The sequence below is a fragment of the Pelodiscus sinensis genome, chromosome 23, assembly GCF_052426305.1.
Source record: "Pelodiscus sinensis isolate ZL-2025 chromosome 23, ASM5242630v1, whole genome shotgun sequence".
Taxonomy (NCBI): Eukaryota; Metazoa; Chordata; order Testudines; family Trionychidae; genus Pelodiscus; species Pelodiscus sinensis.
The window spans coordinates 7979534-7995145 of NC_143074.1; positions in this window are offsets into that span (position 1 = coordinate 7979534).

Here is a 15612-nt window from a genome sequence, read left to right on the forward strand (position 1 = left end):
TGTGCCTGATGGTGAAGGAGCTGCGGCAAGCATATGCCAGAGCTACCAGGGGCGGCGCCACAGCAGGGGCTGCCACCTGCCCCTACTTCCCCACTCTCGACTGACTTCTGAGGGGTGGGGCGGTCCACACCAGCCCGGGAGGCAGCAAGCTGGGAGGTGAGGGCCTTGACCCGGGTGCAGCAGAGGGGCTACCACCAGCTGTCCCGGCACTGGAGTTGGCAGGGTCGTCCAGGGAGGCCATACCAGGTAAGTGCGAGCACTGTCCCCTGCCCAGGGGGGAGGCGGGGAGGGAGACCAGGGACCGCACGCATGGGCCATGCATCCCATGGATCACGCAGCCATCTGTGCACATGCGAGCACGTGCCGTGCCACCCACGTGCCGTGCCACCCAGCTGCGTGATACCCAGGGGCCATGGGCCAATAGGCTCATGCATGTGTGAAGAGACCTGACACGCTCCTGACGCAGGAGCAGGACCCAGCAGGACTCCCTCCCTTCACATGCCCCCTTCACACTTTCCCCTCTCCCTAGCCCCGGCCTCTCTACACAAGGCAGAGGGGCATGGGTGTGGTCTTGGGGCAGCTCCCAGTCCCGGGGAGAGCCAGACATCCTGACCATGGCCTCTGTGCAAGCACATCGACTCTGATGGTGCAGAGCACGGACGCCCTCACGTCGCGGGGGTGGGCTGGGCATCATCCACTGTGTCCACAGGGAGAACTGACCACTTCTCTTCTTTCCCTAGAGCTGCACCAGCTGCTCATGCAGGATGCACCACCCTGCCCTGGACATGCTCCAACACCCGTGGCCTCAGCAGGACCACCACCACACGGCATGGGTACTGGGACCAGCACCTGGGGGCCCTGCGAGCCCTGTACCGCACCGTCCAGGCCTGGATGCAGGAGGACCTGAAGCTCTGCTGGGAGCAGCTCAGGACCAAGCCATGTACTCACACCTGCAGGCCCTGCTGCAGAGCATGCTGCCCCGTGCTGGTCCTACGCCTGCTGCCCCCCAGCTACTGTTCCTCCTCCCACTCCTGCCCTCCCTTCCACCTTTTCCTCCTCAACCTCGACACCCCCCACTTCAACCTCCGCACCCTCCTCCCCATCCCCCTGGGGACGCCAAGGTCCCCTCTCCCACTGTGCTGGGAGGCGGTTGGCCCGGCGAGACCCCCAGCCCTGAGCGCTAAGCTTTTTCTCCCCCTTCTTTCCCTTGCTTCCCTCTTCCAGCTCCCTCCTCCCAGTTTTTCCCTTCCCCCTCCCACCCTTTCTCCTGCCCTCTCCCACCTCCTTTCCCCTGTCCCCGCAGAGTTTCATTCTCCCTCCCCAGTTGTGTTAAATAAAGACAGTTTCTATTTTTGAAAATACGAGTATTTTATTTGACATCAGGAAGGGGGGGCTAGGGAAGGGTAAGGGGAAGGAGGAGAGGGAGGAATGGGGCACAAGTGGGGCAGACCGGGGAGACAGTTAGCGCTCCTCAGGGTGGACGCTCTCCTGCAGGGCCCCCTGGATCCTGACAGCCCCTCGATGGTGCTCCCAGATGGCAGCCTGCAGACAGTGCAGCCAGGCTGCCAGCAACGTGTCCACAAGATGCAGTAGAGTCCCCGGGGGCAGGTCTGGTTCCATGTTGCAGAGTGCTGTGGTGCCCCGAGTGAGGGCAAGCAGAGCACTCTGAGACACAAATGCTTTGCTGTCCCTCAGCGAGGTAGACCAGCAAGCAGAAAAGCCTGAGAACTGTCTGTCCCGGATGGGGGGTCAGGTCACTTTAAGCACAGACCTCGGATAGCCTGAGGCAGCAGCCCCACACACTAAGTCTGACCCTGATGCCCTTTTAGCACTGGTTCCAGCCAGCCTTACCTTTGATTCAGGGTCCACTCAATGTGGACGCACTATTTCGAATTAGAAAAGCACTATTTCAAATTAGTTGTTGGCTACGTCTACACTGGCCCCTTCTTCGGAAGGGGCATGCTAATTTTGAAAGTCAGAATAGGGAAATCCGCGGGGGATTTAAATATCCCCCCCAGGATTTAAATAAACATGTCCGCCGCTTTTTTTCCGGCTTGGGGAAAAGCCGGAAAAAAGCGTCTAGACTGGCCCGATCCTCCGGAATAAAGCCCTTTTCCAGAGGATCTCTTATTCCTACCTGAAAGTTAGCATCAGTTACTTCTATCCCAAATAAATAACCAAACAGTTCTTTTTTCAAAATAAAACCATTTTTAATTGTGTCTGCAGGGATGAGGGGTGGAGGGGGGAAGGGAGAGGTTATTGGAGGAAAGGCAGAGAGGGGCAAGGCACAGGCCTCTAGTGGGGAGGCCCTGGGGAGAGTTACTGGGGTCCTTCAGAAAAACTCTCCCTCAGGGCCTCCTGGATGTGCACCCGCATCTGATCAGCCTGGCAGATGGTAGCTGTGCGTGGGTGCTAGAAGGCCCATCCCTCCCAGCCGGCCTCTGCCCTCCATTCCAAAAGGAAGGCCTCCCCTTCCTGTCCATGAGGTTGTGGAGCACACAGCATGCTGACACCACCTGTGGGATGTTGTGCTCCCCCACATCCAGAAGGGTCAGGAGGCACCAAAGTTGCATTCGGCCTGGATGTGGGCACTCCAGGCAGTCATTTAAGTGGACCTTACTCTGGTCAAAGTGTTAGAAGCCAATGTAGGGCTTCATAAGCCATGGTATTAGGGGGTAGGCTGTGCCCCCATGATGCCCAGTGGCATCTCAATGTCCCCAACCCTGAAGCTGTGCTTGGGAGAAAAAGTGCTGCTGTCCAGATTCTAGTAGAGACTGGAGTTGTGGAAGACGTGGTGTTGTGCACCTTCCCCAACCAGCCCACGAAGATGTCCGTGAGCTGTCCATGGTAGTCAGGGCCTGGAGGGTCATAGAAAAGCTTCCCTAGTGATTGATGTACTGCACTGCACGGTGGTTAGGGGCCAGGATGGGGATGTGTGTTCCATCAATAGCACCTTACAGTTGGGGAAGCCCAGGATGGCAAATCCAACTATGGTGGGGTCTGTTTCATGCAGGCAGATGACCCTGTGCAGCAGGACGGTGCTTATGGCCCTCACCACCTGTAGAAGGAGACAAACAAAGAAACAAAACAGAGAATCAAAGGGGGTGTCTGAGCTCTTGGGAAGTCCCCTTCCCCTTCTCCCCCCCACAAACACCACAAACTAGTGGGTGAGTATTGATTTCAATGGATTTTTGACACCAGTTTCAAAATTGAATGGTGTTGGGCTCTTGCATTCCATTTTAATAAAGTCAAAACTTTTTAGATGTTTATATTTAAAGTATTTATAACAGCATGTTTAATTTAGATACATTTAATGTTATAGATTTTACCTTACAATTTGATAACCCGGAAATTAAACATTTCAGTATTTTGAAATCAACTTTTATTGGACTTTTGATTGAAATGTGATGAAAACAAGTGGGAGAAATGTTGACATTTCCCAGGGGACAGAAATTCCAACCAGCTCTAGTATCTTAAATTAATGTGCACGAAGCTAAAATACTCAGCATTACGGTAAAACAACTCACAAAAACTGATGGGTGGTGATGATGAAGGTCACCGCATCTAACTTTTAGTCACTTAGAAAATCCTCATGCTACACAAAGCTGAGTTGGTCACTCAAGCTCCTTGTACAAGGAATGGGGAAAAATAGGCATCCTAGACTGTAGTGTATAAAAAGTTTGCATGGCAGCCAGCTCCTTGCTCAAGCAAGCCAATGGGAGATGTCAAAAAGAGAGGTGGGTCTGACCACCAAGCCTCTCGTGATAATAGGCATCTTCTTCTGCTTGGGATTCTCAGCTATAAACCTTCTCTTAGCCAGTGGTGAAGAGGTATTCACCCAAGAAGTCACTGATCCCTGTTCAAATCCCTTTCATCAGGCAATGGGGGTCTTGAACCAGAGATCCCCCTCATACCAGACAAGCATTCTATCGACTGGGGTAAAAGTTAGGAGGGAGGTCCTTTTTTCTCCTGCTACCCTCAGCTCTTCTATAAGGACCCGATTCAGAGCTCATGTGCCAGATTGGGGCCTGCATAATGCATATCACCCAAAGGACAACAACAAAACCCCCTAATTTTGCTCAGGTGTATAATTAGGTTTGGCAAAATTAAAACATTATGGGTTATATGTTTACTTCATGGCACACAAACAAATCAATGAAAAATATTGCCATTGGTAATCATTGAAATTTACTAATATTAGAACATATTAGAACTTGATTTATAGCTCTTGTCCTCACAACATCACAAACAACTTCCCACCCCTCCTGGATGCTAAGATCCACTTTCCAAGCTACCTCAGCAATGTTTCCCATCTCCCAGTGATTTTCACAATATTGTTAGAAACCCCATCATAGTGGGGCCCCAGGTCTCTAGTTAAGATAGCTGAAATTCTGTATCCTTTGCTTCTGGCTTGCCACCTCATGAGCCTAAGAGGACCTTAGGCTCCATATCGTACTTGCTTAGTTGGGCCACCAGCATAGTGAACTGACCAAACTCTAAAATGCAAGGATTTATAAGCAGTAACTCTAAGGAACAATGAACTACATGAAACAAATGTCAGAGATTCTATTAGAACAATGCTGATCATTCTGGAATAGAAGAGACTATATAAGTGATCTGGGGGAGCAGGACAGGCCATAATGTAGGGGGTATGGGCTAACTATCACTGAAGGCAAAGCCCATTCCTTTTGTCAAATGTACAATAGCGTTTTGATGGCTCGAGAAAACGCACAAGCGTCTAGCACTCTACAATCAATTCTCTGATTTATAGGAAGGCTAGCTAGCTTAGTGTAGAGCAGCAGTTCCCAACCTTATCCAGATGGTGACCCATTTTGACAATTCAGGAAGACTAGGGGTATGTCTACACTATCCCGCTAGTTCGAACTAGCGTAGCACGGACTAGCTAGTTCGGATTAAGCTTCTAATCTGAACTAGCTGTACGCCTCATGGAACGAGGTGTACAGCTAGTTCGGATTAGAAGCCTAATCCGAACTAGCCGGCATTTAAAAATGGCGCTGGCCGGCTTCATTCAAATGAAGCCCGGGAAATTCAAATCCCGGGCTTCATTTGCAAGTGCAGATGACTACATTACCCCTGCTAGTTCGAACTAGCGGGGTAGTGTAGACATACCCTTGGTGACCCAGGGCAATTCAAAAAATGTGTGAATGGCTCCTTAAGAGCCACCTGGGGAGACACCTGGTGACCCTTTTGCAATGTAATAGTGACCCATATTTGGATCTCGACCCATAGGTTGGGAAATCCTGGTAGAGAGTTTCAATTGGAAATAAATGAAACACTAAAAAAAGATTCCTATCCAAACATAATACCTCACCCGAATTTAATGTAGACGGCTATTCACAGCCTGTGATCTCCACCCTACCAAACTACTTCAGTTTGGCATAATATCTCAGGGCCTAGGGACCAGGAGTGGCACATGTGAACAGTTGTTCTATTGATTTTAATTCTAAGTTGAGCTCTTGGTTACATAGCAGCTCCCACTGTAATATTAATTACAGTCTCCCTCTGCTCTGACCCCGCTGTGTCATTTGTTATCAAAATTCAACCACGCAAGCGACTGTCACCAGGAATCCATTTTTCATTCACACGAGTGACCAGCCCTGTGGTAAGCGTCTCCGGATTTTGGATGACATTCAGTTAAACACTGCCTGGTAGATCGTAAATCATCGCCGTGGCACAGAGCCCTTCTGCTGCGCAGCAGGGAGCGAATCTCCTGTCTGCAGGTTTTTAACGGAGTAAAACAAACGATGATGAGACCCGCTGTAGATGCACTTGATCTCTTTCGCTGGATTTAGATGAGCAGGAGCTGCACCCTGTAAGGAGAATGCCCTGCCCGGTGAAGAGCAATGGACGAGAGTGTGGAATTGATCCTCTGCTCCCCTGCCCCTCTCCATAGAAACAACAGATTGGGATTTGGGTAGGAGAAATACACAGTAACTTAACTGATGTCTGATACCTGCCATTCTGTCTCCCAATCCCCTCTTGAGCCCTATCACCTCAAGCCCTTGAGGGCATATAGTCTATATTGTCCTCAAGGCATTATGCAGTCATTATTATTACATGGCTTCCTTCTCAACAACCATCTGCTGTGTCTATATTCAATTACGCTCTTGCCCAGAAGAGCAGGAACTGGATGCAGGGAGTAGAAGAGAGGGACCAGATTGGCTAAGAGAATCCCCTTATTGAAAATCTATTGGAGCTGGGTGGGTATCTAACTCCCTGGAGAGCTTTTGAAAACCCCACCCTAGATTCCTGCACCTATTTGGGCACTTCCAACCTCAGAACAAAATGATGACCAGTCCACACAATTCATAGTCAAACTTGATAGGGCCCAGTGAACAAAGATCTTTAGTTAGCAGAAATGAGGAATATGAAGGAGAAGGAGGCCAGAAGCAATAAGACTCTAGGAGCAACATAGGAAAGGGGGGCTTATTTGAGTGGGGAAGAGGTGCTGGTGCAGAAAGCCTTAAAGCAGAGAAAACTGTGAATTAAGGTATATAGACCACAGAGAGGCAGGGGTTGTTTGAGTCTGAGGAGATGAAGTAGGAGGGTGAGATAGGCAAAGGGGATTTGTCATTCTATAAACTTTGTGAACTTTGGTAAAGGTCCTGTTTCAAGAAAGGGGCCGAGGTATTTTAACCTAAGAGGTTTTCCCCATCCCTGCTGGAAAGCTGACATTTACAAACAATAAAAAAAATCTACGTTTCCTGCAGCCACTCAGTGCTGCCACACTGCATACTTTACATGGTCTGTAACATTCAAAACTCTTTCAAAGTCAGATAAAAATAAACACACTGAGGCTAGTTGGTAAAATTAAACTCCGGTGCACAGGGAGAAATGTAGCCAGAAAGAAAGAGGCCAGAAGCGTTCGAAAGCTATTGATTATTCAACTAAACCGACTTGAATGCTTGAGTCCAACTGTGGGGCAGGGAACTTGAAATCCCCGGAATAGTCTAGAGATTGATCCACTCCCTAGGAAGGAAGGCTTTGTAATTAAAGCAGTGGGCTGGCACTTTGGGGGATGTAGGTTTAGATCCTGGCTCTGCTACGGATTTTCGGTGTGAATTGGGCCCACTGCTCACCTTGTAACGAAAGAGGTTCTAGACAGGGGCAACAACAAATTCCACGGGCCCCTGGACATGTTGTGTGGGAGGGGGAGCCCACAGCTCTGTGCTTCCAGAAGGGGTGGAGCCTCAGGCAAAAGGGGTGGGGCAAAGGGCAGCCAGCCTGAAGCACCACCCAGAGCGCAGCCCACTCCCCCCTCCTGCCTTTACTCAGCTGGTGCTAAAGGAACAGCGCTCCAGTGGCAATTTAAAGGGCTTGGGACTAAGCTGCCACAGTAGCAGCAGCAGTGGCCAGGAACACCAGGCCCCTTTGGATTGCCAGGCCCCAGGGCAATTGCCCCCTTTGCCCTCCCCTGTCGGTGGGCCTGGTTCTGGGTCTCAAGTACATTTAAAAAAAAAAATCATAACTGAGATGGCAATCCAGAGGCGCCAGTGCTATGAACTACCAAGCCTGGAAGTGGCAAGGCTCAGGCCTGGCACAGAGTAAGCACTTGTTGAACCCTATTGTGTCTGTGCAGTCACATAGGCCCCAGTTCAGCAAGGCAATTAAGCACCTGTTTAAGTCTAACCTTATTCAGCTAAGTCCGTACTTCACTTTAAGCATATCTGCTGCTTTAACTTCAACTTGTGCGTGAGGGCTTAACTGAACAGAGATGGACTGAAGTATTTTTCAAACAATCCTTAGACTGAGCCAATTGTCCCCCAAATCCCCAGCCATTCAAAAGTCTGAATTTGGACTTTGGGCCCATTGCTGCTTTATTCTCGAGGTTGGTTTCACTCTGTGTTTAGTATTTCCTCTGAGGAATCTGGAGAGACCCTTTTCTGTTTCTTTTCTTTGTCCTTTTCCATTTGATCAATACTGAAGCTGTGTCTACATTGGCAACTTGCCACCTGTCTACACTGGCCGCGAGTTCGTGCGCAAGAACACTGACGTTCTAATGTAAGAAATCAGTGCTTCTTGCGCAAGAACTATTACGCTCCCGCTCAGGAATACGTCCTCTTGTGCAAGTGTTCTTGCGCAAGAGGCCAATGTAGACAGGCAACATGAATTTCTTGCTCAAGAAAGCCCGATGGCTAAAATGGCCATCAGAGCTTTCTTGCGCAAGAGATCGTCTACACTGGCATGGATGCTCTTGCACAAAAGCACATCTCTTGTGCAAAAGCACATGCCAGTGTAGACACTCTCTTCTGGAAGAGCTTTTACAGAAGAACTCTTCCGCAAAACAGTTTTTGAGTGAGAATGTGCCAGTGTAGATGTAGCCTGAATGTTTTTCCCTCGTGTTTCTTATTCTGGTCCTTGTTGATTTACCCCCTTGTTGTATGCCAGCTTCATCAATAACGTGAGCCACAGGTGGTCAGCACCAGTTATGAGATCAAGTGTGTGAGCATCATGTGCATGTGGAAAACTTGTGGTCAGTCGGGGCCTGGTCTTACAATCATTTATGCACACGCGTAACTTTGTTCACACAAACAGTCCCACGGAAGTCAAATGGGTGGGATGTTTGAAAGCACCTCTGTGACTGGGTGTATCGACATGGGAGGTCAGTGCTTGGCCAGCCAGGGTGTAAATCTATTGCACACCACCTTGCAATGTGGTAATGTCATATGTATACATTGCTACAGTGCCCTACAAGTATTACTCTGGCTTACTCTGGCTTACTGCATTGAAACAATGTCCACATACAACATTACTGTGTGGTAGGCTCACTGACCGGGGGTGGGAGAGAAGTGCTGAAGGACTGGCTGGAGGAGATTTGCTTCAGTTCCACCCCTTCTGGCTGGGGACCCTCCCCTACTGGGAGCACAGAGCCAGCCCCTTCTTCCACCTGGCCCTGGGGCCCAGCAATTTTGTTGGCCTCCTTTCTGTATGGCAACCTGGTGTGCTATAGATTCAATGTTTTGCTCCACAAGAATGTCCTATGTAGACAAGACCTTAGAAGCAGAAGTTCCAATGGGACAACTCAACTGAGTAAAGTCAAGCATCATGTTGAGACTTTGCCAGCTATGGCCATATGTAGCATCCTTTGAATAACAAACTGGAGGTGCTTTAAAACAGTGTCTGTTTTGACTTTCAATATCTTGGTGACAACTGTGGATTTGGTGAGGGTGGGGGACACACACCCTGATATATAGATCCAAAAAAAAAAACCCTCACGGGAGAAGCTGATGTTTTAAGGGAGGGGAATTACGACTGTGCATTGTTGTTTTATTTTAAACTTCAAAACTCTTGTTCAAGGATGCATAGCACAGTTCCTTTTTATGATATAATTAATCATCATTCCATTCAGTGCAGCAACAGGATCTAATGGGATATATTGTCCCATTTTAATGATAGGCACGTCAGATAACATAAATAGGTCAATTGACGTAATTGCAGTAAATACAGGAAAAATCTCAATATTTCAAGATGAATTATGTAATTTACATAATTATGTCTAAAAATGGCATGTCACTACTAAGTGTGCTCATCTGACCCGGCCTATGCTTTCCTCCTCCCCATTCAGCAGCAACTTGTTTCTAGACGTTTTCATACGTGACTAGAAATTTCTCCCGGATTTGTCTGAGACATTTAATGTTGTTTAAATGGGAGTTGTTGGTTTGATTCATTTGTTGTAGGAAAGCACCAGCTGTACAACCAGGATCATCCTTATTCTGCATTTCATCAGGGCCATTGCGTGTTGTTTCAGCTAAGGCTGTCCAAAGTGGGAGGTCGGTAGGCACACAGATGATGAATGTGAGCTGTCACTCAAGTCTTCTCCTTTAGGGCAAAATAACTGTCATTTATAGGAACTGGGTAGTAACCCTATAGTACCAGTAATACTAATGCATTTGTACTTTTTTATGTCTTCTTAAACTAAAGGAGGGGGAATACAAAGTGCATTGGAATTGGATCAGACAGCATCCATTCAAATCGTTTGTGAGGCTTCCAATGGTACTGAGTTCTGTGTTTTGAAAACCAGTCAGAGCAGCAGTGTTACAGCTGGTTGAGAATTTCTCAGCAGAATAGTTTTCCATTGGGAAATTCCTTTCTTGAAAAATCAATACTTTCTTTGGAGAAAATTTCAATTTTGCAAGTAAGCAAGCAAGCAAGCAAAGAAATGAATTTTCCATCCAAAGGGCCACTCCCTGTCTCCCTTCCTGGGAGGAGCTTGTCATTTCACTTTCTGCAGGCAGAGGGGAGACTGGAAGAAGGAGTGGTCCTACTCTGGATCTCTGGGCAGCTGGGCAGCTGGATTAGGGAGGCAAACACCTGAAAGTCTCTGGTTAAGTTCACTTTCTGCAGACAGGGAAAATGTGAAATTGACGAGAGCCTTCCAGTTGGACAGCCAAGTTTCTCTCTCGGTGACATTAATCGGCCCCACATGTGGAAGGCCAGTACAAAGGTCTGTATCCTTTAGCCCTACTTTGAAATCTGAATTTGTTCTAAATAGTGCATGGTCCTTGCAGGTTTGCCCTTTGCACAGGGTGGATTTCATCCTGTGCACCTGATGTTAACCCCTTGTCCAAGTGTGTTTTTAATCCCCTTCTAGTGGCCGGAACACAAAGTGGTTAATGAGCTTGTTTACATCTAAAAGCTAATGACGTTGGTCTGTTAAACATAAGTAATAGGGAATAATGCTTTCAGAGTCAAAAGTCCCGGGTGAAGTCCTAGCCAGGTGCTTGTTCTAATCTACTTTCCTGTCTGTAAAATGAGGCTGCAGAGGGCTTGTCCACACTTCCACTTAGGTTAATATAATTTACGTAGCTCAGGAATGAGAAAAAGTCACTGCCCTCAGCAACGTAAACGACATCGATTTCTGCACAATCTACATGAAGCTATTTCAGCAAGAGATGCTCTCCAGCCAACGCAGCTTCTACCTCTCCCATCCCTATGAGAGACGTTGGGGCAGTTGGGTTAAAAACAAGCAAAACACTATAGTAAGCACTGTTTTAAAAGAAAGATGCCAGATTAATGGGGGGCTGTTCCTCAGAGTGCTACAGTTATCTGCCCTGTAGAGTTGTCAGACAGCCCACTGGCCCTTTTCCATCCCCACACCTCCCCCCTTTCCTTCCCCTGATGACACCATGGCTCCATCTCATTCAGTTAGCAATGCCGGGAAAGCTGCATTAGCAGGCTCTGTTCATTTTACCAGCCACATCTGAAAATCAGGAGCGAGAACGCCAGCCAGTTGCTGAAGTGTACAATTCATTCTTAGCTACAGTCTAGTAATTGAAAACTGTCATTCTGCAGGAAAATGGCAACACGGCGTAAGAGCTGGAACAGGCAGGAGTTTGTCAAACTGCATCTTGAGATTTTTAACTAGTTTCTGCAACACTTCCCCCTCCCTCTGTGCAGATAGCTTGTCTGCTATTTACCAGCTCCTAGGGGAAATACCTGATTTTGTTACTGAAATGCTTTGGTTGATTTTTTCCTCCATTCTTTATCAAACCCTAGGGTGGAAAGAGCGATGGTGGATTTGAAGCAGGGGAATTTGGACCGGTTGGAAATTCCCAAGCCCTGGATCATTTGTTTCTAAGCAAGAAGGCAGGAGAATTTTAGACTCACTACAAGCTATAATATGGGTTTCCGTTTTACTAATTGACTTGGTTTTACAGTCCAGATGGTGGAGGTTAGTAGAATCATCTCAGTGTAATATTCGTGTGGAAGTTGTTGGAGTTGAGTGCTGTGTAATGGGATGTTGTTGTACCAGGCAGACTCCTCCTGCCTTGTCCTGGAAAAAAAAACACTCATTCCTGCTATGCAGAAAAAATGCAGTAGCTAAATATTATCATTGCTGAGTGCCTCCGTGTTCTCCCAGAGGAAACCCACATCTGCTGTTGAGCTCCTTCTGCTGGGGCAAAGAGAAATCAATTCTTGTGTTCATTCTGTGCTGAAAATCTGAACCCATTCCTGACAATGAGCCCCGCTCTGCCCTCTCCTGAGATAGGAAGAAATTAACATTTGGGCTATCTTCAGCACTCCCCCTGCATGGAATAGCCTGTGGAAACATCCTTCACAAAATAAATAATTAACTCACAACTCAGAAGGATTTAGGCATCAACTATTTTCTACAAGGTACGCCATATTTTGCTGTGATGATGGAGTTTTTCACAAGCTAAGGGAGAGTTGAGGCTGTGCTGAAATTTGGATGGTAAACCCAGAGAACACCTAGATCAACCTATGGCCCGTGGCCTACTGAGGTTCCACTTGCAGCCCATGCACCCCCTGTCTGCTCCTCTCCCCCCACGCACCACTCACTCACTGGGGTACTGGAGCTTCACACTTCCTACTCCCCCCACTCCCTCCAGCACTTTTGGAGCACCATGAATGGGTTGTTTCATGCTCCATTCCCCTCCCTCCCAGAGCTGGAATGCTGTAAATCAGCTCTGGGAGGGAGAGGGAGGAGCAAGGACAAAGCACAAATCAGCAGATTCACGGTACTCCAAAAGTGCTGGGAAGAATAGGAAGTGCAGGGCTCCAGAGCCCAGGGGGCATGGAGACAGGGAGTGTGTGGGCCTCGTGGGCCAAAGATTGCCCACTATTGGCAATCATGGGTAATCACCTGCAGGCAGAGTTCAACTTGGGACTTCTAGAGCTTAGTAGAGGAGCTTCTAAAGCTTTACCTATAAAGCCAGTGGGCTCCCAGCTTAGGCTATAGAGCTCACTCATTTTTATCTCTCACTCTACATGCTGTAAATGCCACTACATGAGACAGTGAACCACACCCACTGAGTGTGTGGGTTACACATGCAACCCACTGAGCTGAAGGAGGGCCACTCATGTGGCTCACTCACTAGTCTTGGTTACCCATCACTAACCTAAATGCTAGAAGCAATAGTTTGGTCAGTCTGTAGGCGGCGCTCTTCACTCTCAGTCAGAGTTGCACCAAAAATAGAAGCAAGTATCCTGACTCCAAGCGTAGTGTCCCATCCATTGCATCAGATTGATTTCCAGGGATCACCGAGAGATAGCCATCAAAGATGTGGCCTTCAATGCCACATCCAGCCGTCTGTCAAAAAAAAATCACTAAGACTAAGATAACACAAGAATGGTCAGCATTTGAAATTGGCAATTAGAAGCACTAATGTAGCTGGGCGAATTCCAAGCTGTCGGCTGTGTTTAGCACACAGGCCACCTGCAGAATAGCTGATCGTTCCCTATGATCCATACGCTAATTGGGATATGCTACTACAGCACTTGGGACTATTTGTTACAAGTAGCATTTGTTAGGGAGTTTGACCCTTTTCGGTTATCAAAATCTTATTTGAACCATTCCAGATTTTCTTCTAAATAATCATCCTTAGACAGAACTAGTGACTGAATAGCATGGCTGAATAACATTTCGCCTGTCATTCTTTGCAGCATGCATGTGCTCATCTTTGCTATTCATTGGTAGTCAGGATGTGTGATTGGTCACTTAAATCACATGGGCAGCGCTTTTGTTCTGATTGCATGAGCAACATGTTAAGCAGGAGACTAATGACATAGCAAACACTGCACTGTGCTTCTGAGATACACTTTTAAAATGATCATTTGTATGACGTGGCTCTATTTAGGTCCAAACAGCCTATAAGAGAGGCTGCAGACCCTGAGGAAGGGAGGGTATGTCTACACTACAAAGTTAGTTCGAACTAACGGACGTTAGTTCGAACTAACTTTAATAGGCGCTACACTAGCGCTCCGCTAGTTCGAATTTGAATCGAACTAGCGGAGCGCTTAGTTCGAACTAGGTAAACCTCATTTTACGAGGATTAAGCCTAGTTCGAACTAGCTAGTTCGAATTAAGGGGTGTGTAGCCCCTTAATTCGAACGAGTGGGAGGCTAGCCCTCCCCAGGTTTCCCTGGTGGCCACTCTGGCCAACACCAGGGAAACTCTATGCCCCCTTCCCAGCCCCGGACCCCTTAAAGGGGCACGGGCTGGCTACGGTGCCTGTGCCAGGTGCAAGCCTGCCAGCACCCAGCCAGCAGACCCTGCACCTGGCACGGCTCGAGCCACCCACCCGATGTCCCCCAGCCAACCCCCTCTTCCCGGGACCAGGCTGGCGGCTCCCGGGAGCTTGCCCTGGACCGCAAGAGGCAGGCACCTGCCTGGGCTAGTGCGGACATCGTGGACCTCGTCCACCATCTCCGCACTAGGCACAGGAAAGTGGCTGTCTAGGGCAGGAGAGCTGCCAGCCTGGCCACCCAGGAGCAGGTGTGCATGAAAATCAAGGGGGTCCACTGAGACCCCCGACCCTGAGCTCTGAGCTTACAATGGCCGTCCTGGGTCAGACCAAAGGTCCATCTAGCCCAGTAGCCTGTCTGCCGACAGCAGCCAACCCTAGGGACCCTGGAGGGGATGGACCGAAGACAGTGACTCTTGGGCCATTTGTCTTGTGCCATCCCTCTCCAGCCTTCCACAAACTTTGGGCAGAGACACCACTCCTGCCCCCTGGCTAAGACTACTCCATGACTTGATCTCACTTGCCTTTCAACTCTGTTCTAGTTGTAGCCTTCACAGCCTCCTGCAGCAAGGAGTTCCGCAGGTTAACTATTTGCTTTGTCAAGAAGAACAACTTTCTCTTACTAGTTTCAAGCCTGATACCCATTCCTTTCCTTTGGTGTCCTCTAGTCCTTCTTTATGGGAACTCAGGAAGAACTTTTCTGAATGCACCCTCTCCACCCAACCCCTGCTTTTAGAGACCTCTATCCTGTCCCTGCTCCATCTCCTCTTTTCTAAGCTGAACAGTCCCAGTCTCTGTAGCCTCTCTTCATCTGGGACCTGTTCCCAACCCCTGATCATGTTAGTTGCCCTCCCCTCTCCCAGCCTTTCTTTTCCCCTCTCCCACCTCCTTTTCCCAGTCTCCCCCAGTTTTGTTCAATAAAGACAGAGTCAATGTTGGAAGAAACGTTATCTTTATTTTGTACATCAGGAAGGGGGGCTAGGGAAGGGTAAGTGGAAGTAGGGAGGAATGGGGCACGAGCCCCCGATGGGGAGGACTGGGCTGGCTCTGCAGGCTTCTGGGGGTGGAAGCTCTCCTGCAGCCCCCCAATTGCCCCCTCTCCCCAGATGGCAGCCTGCGGCAAGTGCAGCCGGGCTGATGGCCGAGTGGTGTGATGTGCCCAGTGTGGGTACTCCGGGCAATCCAAGCCAGAACTGCTTTGCAAGCGGGGCACCCCTTAGAACTGTCTGTCCCGGGTGGGGGTCGGGACCCTTTAAGCGCAGCCCTCGGCTAGCCTGAGACAGCATCTCCACGCTCTAAGTCCTCCTCTGATGCCCTGCCGGCACTGCTTCCGGCCATCCTTAAGCCCTGTTCAGAGTCCACTCAATGTGGACTTGCTAGTTCAAATTAGCAAAACGCTAATTCGAACTAGTTTTTAGTTCTAGACGCGTTAGTTCGAATTAGCTTAGTTCGAATTAACTAATTCGAACTAAGATAGTTCGAATTAACGTTGTAGTGTAGACGTACCCAAATGGATTTAGGAGCTGGACTTGGGACTTCCTGCAGGGAAAAGTCTAGGAGTCCTCATGCTCCGGGAGAAAATTTGGTCTGAAATGTCTGTGGGATA